Source organism: Psammomys obesus, unplaced genomic scaffold (genome assembly GCF_907164565.1).
Source record: "Psammomys obesus unplaced genomic scaffold, mPsaObe1.curated_primary_1811, whole genome shotgun sequence".
NCBI lineage: Eukaryota > Metazoa > Chordata > Mammalia > Rodentia > Muridae > Psammomys > Psammomys obesus.
Window position 1 is genome coordinate 10,763,551 of NW_026596039.1, and position 7,537 is coordinate 10,771,087.

Below are 7,537 nucleotides of genomic sequence, written 5' to 3' on the forward strand. Positions count from 1 at the left end.
TGAGCTCTAGATAGCTGTCTTAAATCAGAATTCGGCGGTAACATCTTCAGTATTTGGGAACAGTCACTGGGCTCTTGAGTTACAAGCAGCTAATGGGAACCTGGTATTGTCTAATGAACATCAACTACAAACAATACAGCGGAAAGAGTGCTTTTGTTTCTGCTAGGCCCCTTTAATTAAGAGAAACAATGATTTTTGATAAATAGGAATGCCTTTTAAAATTTCACTGAGTGTAGTCCACAAAGTAACTAAGTCAAGATGCTTCTAGGCTTCTTGAAGATGAGAACTGTTAATGTTTAACATCATTCAATAAAGATTTTTTAATGTTTCTTTAAAAATATTTGTATTTATTTTGTATGTGGGGGTGGGGTGGACAAGTGCTTCTGGGTACATGTAGAGGTCAGGGGACAACTTTTGGGAGTTGATCCTCTCCTCTACAATATGGGTCCTGGGGATTGTCAGGCTTTGTGAGAGTGAGCCATCTTGCTGGCTCCCCGAAAAAAGATTTGTTGCTGCTATTGTTTGATAGATTGAATACATTCGTTTTTTTATTACATCATCTCCTCCTCTATAACCCTGGGTTTAGAGAGAGATCCCATCTCGAGGAAATAAGTCATGGAGTGATAGAGCCAGAGTCTCCGGTGTCTAGTGTGCAGATGCTGTTTCCACATACGCAAAGAAAGAAATAAAATAGCGTCCTTGTTGGGTCCCGTATAGTGTAGTTCACAGTTATAACCCCAACACTTTCGAGGAGGCATTTGAGAGAACCAGGAGTTCAAGTCCAGCCTTGGCTACATACCAAGATCCTGGCCAGACTGAGCTGTATGAGACCTTGTCTCAAAAAAAAAAAAAAAAAGAAAGAAACAAAATAAAGCACGCAAACCCCCCAGCCGCGTTGACAGAAGATGGTCTTCGATGTACTACCTACACACTAGCTAATCCCGGCTGCGATTAACTGGCTTCGAAAGAGTTGTATGGGTGGAGGCGGGAGAAGAGAGTTGTCTCCACTATCCTTCTGATTTTGTTGTACATGTAAAAATGTTTCAGAGGGAGATGAAATTAAAATTGAATCTGCTGGAGTTTAAATCTATGAGGAGTGTTTTTGTTGGTTCTGATTTTGAGACGTGCCCATGACTGACAGTGGTACACTGGGCTTCAAGAGCTTAGCTTGCCAGAGATTGATGGGCCCTTTTTACCGCCCCTTCCTGGCTGCTCCCACCAGTTCTGAGAGTCTGCTTCAGCCCATGGAAAGAATCTGAACTAGAGGGAGCACAGCTGTGCTGGTCACGCCTTTTGAGGGAGGGATTCGGAAGCCTCCCTTTGTGCAGGGGTTTGAGTTGAGATGGTGATCCCCATGGTATCTTGGCACACATTCTAGTGAGCCGTGACTCTAAGTCAGACCCTTCTGGGACATCCCTCCCTCCATTTTCTTTGCACTTTCTCATGTGCCCATCTGTTACTTGCAGGGCCATCGCTAATGATGTGTAATGCAGGTACATTATGACCTTCATTAGCTGACTTAACAGCAGTCTGTTGCTGCTACCCGGTACAGACCTCGGCTGCTGCATCCTGTCAGGAGTTGCTGTGAGCACGTGTCTTCGGGAGGGTTTTCAGCCACGTATTGGCTCAGCTCTCTTCTTGTGTGACTCTCCTACCAAGACGTAATTTATTTACTCCGTGGTTTTAGATTCTCTCTCCCCAAACCCACCCCCCAGCCCCCGCTTTTTAAATATTTTGAGACCAGTTCTTTACTGTATCACCCTGGCTGGCTGGGAGCTCACTGTGCAAACCAAGCTGTCCTCCAGGTTACAGAGATCTGTATGTCGCTGCCTCTGCCTTCTGAACACTGAGATAAAAGGTGTGCACAACCACACCCAGCTGATAGAACTGCGCAAAAGAGTTACACGGCGGGTTCACAAATCATGCCACGTGATTGGTTCCACGTGGGAGGTTTATTGGGGTCACAGAGACCGTCTCTGGACAAAGCAGGAGAGAAAGAGAGAGTGATGCCTGCTTAAGGGTTCCAACAAGCTCAATCTTCAAATTTTTTTTTTAAATAAAAATTGCCTCCTCTCTCCTTAAACTGCTCTCTGCACAGTCAGATAGCATTATACTACCAAGGGCTTCAACGGGGCCTCTTAGAACGCTTCATTGGAAGGGTAAATATGGGCTTGGATTGCATGAGACCTTTCAAGCAGATGTGTATATTTAACTTTTTATTATTTTATTGTCTGTGTTTGAGTGTCTTGCCTGTGGGGTGTGTGTGTGTGTGTGTATGTGTGTGTGTGTGTGTGTGTGTGTGCATTACAGGCATGCCTAGTGCCCACACCCAAAAAGGGTGTTGTATTCCCTGGAACTACCTTGGTTATGAACTACCTTGTGGGAATGGGGAACTGAGCCTGGGTCCTCTGCCAGAGCAACAAGTGCTCTTAACCATTGAGCCATCTCTGTGGTTGGCGATAAATGATATGGGGTGAAATAATGTTTATTGCTATCCCTATGATTATCACGGTGGTAATATTTAACTTGCTATCACAATTAATAAGACATAGACACTTGTTAGATTTTATAATTGCCTTATATGCCTGGGGTTGGGCAAGTATTTCCACCCATGTTATCTCAATAACCTCCCCATCCATCTCCCAGCCCCCATCCAATGCCATCGGCCTTAACCATTCCTATCTGGGCTACCTTCCATCCACGACCTTATAAGTACTTGCTTATATTTTTTTGGTGTTTTCTCCATCAATACCTTCCTCAGAGTTCTTCTTCCTGGCCCACGTGGATCCTTCTCCATGCTAACCCATCATGAAGTCCTCCTTCCTCCTTTCTTCCTCTCTTCTTTCCTGGAGATTCTCCTGAACCCCAAAAGCCTGGAAATCTTAGCCACACCTTACCCTTTCTGCCCTGCCCAGGTTTTAGGCCTTTTAATCAACCAATCAGAATGAATGTCTTAGGCAGGTTTACACAACTGGGATAGTGTATTAAGCAGATCTTGAGGACCAGTAATTAGCATCAAAATACAAGCATCCCACCAAGCCTTGACACATCTCCCCACCCCCTATCCCCAGTCAGGATATTTAAGATGCAAAGCTGGAGTCACACTTCCTCTCTCTCTCTCTCTCTTTCTCTCTCTCTCTCTGTGTGTGTGTGTGTGTCTGTGTGTGTGTATACCTCCTACCTCAGCCTCTGCTGATGCTACAGTCGGCCTGTGCCACCAAGTTCTTCTCAGGATCCTCAAGAAATACCACTTGGGCAAGATAAACCAAAATGTCAAGTGAGGATTGAGTCTGCCGTTCTCTAACAGCCACTCAGGCCAGACCCACCACCATTAAAAGAACTGCTAGAAGAGTATTCTTGCAGAAGCCCCTCCTCACAGCCCCAGGAAGCCCTGTACCATGCTCCTCCATTGCCAAGTAGGATGTGGCACCTCTTAGATGGACCAGTGTCTTCTGGAAGAGGCAGGGGGAGAGGGCTTATTATGCAAACATAATAAGGAAGTGTTTATTATGCAAACGGCAACTGAGTTATGTGTCCTTTAAGACTACTAAATAGTTTTTAATTACTGCTATATCAGTAAATCCCATAAATATGCAAATGCAATTAGTTCACAAAATAGGCCTTAAATATCTTTATTCCTCTCCAACAAAGTTCTTTGAAGTTAATCGCTAACTCTCTTTGTTCAGTCCCTTGGCAGTTGTGCTAAAATTGACAGGAACTCTGACAGATGTACATATTCAAGGAGAACCAAGGTTTCTGAGCACATCTGGTCAGGCTGATGGAGGAGGAGAGGAGATCAATGCGGTAGCCAAATGAGTGTCCACTGAGCACATCCCTCCTGCAATCTCTCTTTAGTGCTGTTGCTTTTTTTTTTTTTCTTTTTGAGAGCGTGTCTCACCCTGTAGGCATTGACCTCATAGTGATCCTCCTGCCTCAGCATCCCTAGGATAATAGGCATGTGCTGTCTTCTCACTTGGATTCGTTGGCCTCTGGACTTTATTTTTGACAGGAGCTAGCTTGTTTAACTCAAGCTGGCCTGTGGATGGCTTTGGATTTCTGATCCTCTCTGCAGCTGTGCTCCACCACGCCTGGTTTCTGATGGTGCTGGTGACCGAACTCTGTGATTTGTGTATGCCAGGCAAGCACTCTACCAACTGAGCTGCATGCCAGTCCCCACCCCATGTGTCATTTCCATTACTTCATGAAATAAATATCAACCTAACTACTGAGGCAGCACCTCCAATCCAAGCTCCCACTCTATGTTTGATTTTCCTCTAGGTAGGAACTTGCAGTTAACAATACATATTTTCTGGTTATTAATTAATCAGTTCACTAACATCGGCAGTCATATTGGTTCATTCCTGTAGTCACAACCCTTGGTATACTAATGTGAGAGATTATAGTGTTTCAAGGCTGCCTAGGCTACAATGCCCCCAAGACATACCCATAGGCCAAACCAGTCTAAACCATCCCTCATTGAGTCCCTCTTTCCAAGTGATGCTAGGCTGTGCTCAGTTGACAATTAAAGCTAACCATCACATTATGGATATTTTGAAGTTGGTCTTGTTTGTCTCTGTAGTTCCAGCATGAGTTAATGAATGCTCAGTAAATGTCCAGAGGGGCTGAAGGAAAGAAAAGTGAACAAATGAACAGAAAGGAATTTTGGCTTATACAAGAAAGAACATACTTAAGAGGGGCCCAGCTTTCTCAGAGCCATGCCCAAGATACTGTCTTTTTGCCATCATTTCATAAAGCACAATGAGGGGCGGGGAGATGGTTCAGAGGTTGGGAACACTGACTGTTCTTCCAGAGGTCCTGAGTTCAACTCCCAGCAACCACATGGTGGCTCATAACCACCCATAGGGAGATCTGATGCCCTCTTCTGGCATGCAGGCACACATGCAAGCAGGAGGCTGTATAGATAATAAATAAATAAATCTTTTAAAAAAATAAAGCACAATGAGAAGGATAGCTGGGGTTTGAGCTAGGCTGCTGCTGTTTATTGGGCTCAGTAAGCAAGAAGCACAAATGTCATGGTGAGGCACAATTGGGCCTTGCCTCTCCTGGGATCTCTGAGATTGCTCACAGTCCAGGATCTTACAAACTCTTGGGAGTAAGATGGACTCCAGGACACAGAAGGAACTAAGCCAAATGTGGTACGTCACATCATTAATACCAGCTACTTGGAAAGGTGAGACAGGAGGATTGCCATGAATTTGAGGCCAGACTGGGCTATGCAGTGAGCTACAACAAACCAGAGCTTCACAGAAAGACCCTGTCTTAAAAGGGGATGACATGGGGGCAGGGGTGGGGGCTGAGGAAGTGACCTGGACAGCAAAGTGTTTGCCAAGTATAGTGGTTTGAATAAGAATGACTCCCTCAGGTTCCTATATTTGAATGCTTAGTCATCAGGCAGTGGCACTATTTGAAAAGGATTAGGAGGCGTGGTCTTGTTGGAAAAAGTGTGTCACTAGGGATGGTCTTTGAGGTTTCAAAAGCTTATGCCAGGCCCACTAAGCCCCCCCCCTCTGTCATTCAGAAATTAGCTCTCAGCAGCTACTGCTCTGCCTGCCTTCATGCTGCTATGCCCCCCCCCATAAAAAGGAGCACCCCCCCCCCCCCCCGAAATTATAAGCAAGTCCCTAGTTAAATGCTCTCTTTTATAATAGCTGCCATGGTCATAGTGTCTCTTCACAGCAACAGAACAATGACTAAGACACCAGGTAAGAGTGAAGACTTGAGCTCAATCATCAGAACCCTTGTAAAAAGCCAAGCTGGCGGTGCTGGCCTGCAATCCCAGCACTGAAGAGGCAGAGGACCCCTGAGACTTGCTGACCGGCCAGGTATCTCAAAAAGTTTGCTGTGCTCTGTTACATCAGCTCTAAGAAACTGCTTAGACTGCTGTGTTCCATGCGGTCTTAGTGGGCTGTGCTGCTCAGGCTGGAGGCTGTGAAGTCCTTTTAAGCACTGGGCACTCTTTCCTAGTCTGTGGCTTACTATGGGGCCTTGAACTCTCCATCTGGGCTGTTTGGGAGTTCTCTGTGGAGAGATGTGGTTGAGCCCAGCTGCCTGCATTAAGACATTCTCATTGGATTTTGATTTCTATTTTCGTCTCTACCTTAGACTCCAGTTGGGACTAGGCCTTTACAAAGCCTTTTGTTGCTGCTATCGTTCCTATTTTTATCTTTTATTTATTTTTAAATGGGTTTTGTTTGTTTTTGAGATAGGGTCTCACTATGTAGCCTCTGGCTTGTTTGGAAGTCACGTGTAGACCATGCTCTAGCCTTGAACTCACAGAGATCTGCCTGACTCTGCCTCCTGAGTGTTGTGATTAAGAGGTGTGTGTGTGTGTGTGTGTGTATGTGTGTGTGTGTGTGTGTGTGTTGCACAGGTGTGGAGGCTAGAGAAGAATGTTGTGTGTCCTGCACCATCACTCTGGCCTTATTCCCATGTGACAAGATTTCTTACTGAACCTGGAGCTGAGTTATTTGGGGAAAGAGGTTATGTGGAGTAGGCTGGCCAACCAGTAAGCCCCAGAAATTATCTTCCCCCTGATTCATATTCCTGGAATTGAGACTATAAATTGGTGTGGCCACTCTTGACTTTCAAGAGCTGTGGGTTCAAATTCAGGTCTCCCCTAATGTTTGTGAGCTGTTGCCCCAGGTGTATTTTTAAAGTTTCTTATCTGGATATAGTAATTATGCATAGTAATATATTTTGATCATATTCATCCCCTACCTTGCCCCCTTCCCACTTGCTGGTTTTCCACTTTGTGTTCTGTTATTGTTGAGACAAGGTCTCACTTTGTGGCCCAGCTCCAGCCTGGCTAGTTTTATGACAATTTGACACAGCCTAAAGTCATTGGAGAGGAGGGAGCCTCAGTTAGGAAAATGCCTCCATAAAATTGGGCTACAGGCAAGACTGTATGGCATTTTCTTAACTAGTGACTGATGGGAGGGTCCATCCCTTTGTGGGTGCTTCTATAAGAAAGCAAGCTGAGCAAGCCACGAGGAGCAAGAAAGTAAGAAGCATACATAGGCCTTCCATGGCCTATGTATCACCTCATGGCTATAGCTTCCTGCCCTATTTGAGTTCCTGACCTCTTTTGATGATGAACAGTGATCTGGAAGTGTAAGTCTGATAAACCCTTTCCTTTCCCAAGTTGCTTTTGGTCATGGTGTTTTGCCATAGCAGTAGTAACCCTAACTAAGACGGTAGTCCAGGGTGTCTTCAGACTCATGGCAATCCTCCTGCATCATGTGTATGAGAGCTAGGATTACAGGCAGGAACAGTGACACCCAATTTAGAGGCTCTTTTATTTACTTATTTACCCCTTCTTTCACTATGTGAGAAACTGTGCAGGACATCAGAGGTTGAAAGATAAGAAAGCAAGCCAGGCAGAGGCAGGTGGATCTCTGTGAATTCAAGACCAGTCTGGTCTACAGAGCTAGTTCCAGGACAGCCAAGGCTACACAGAGAAACCCTGTCTCAGAAAGAAAGAAAGAAAGAAAGAAAGAAAGAAAGAAAGAAAGAAAGA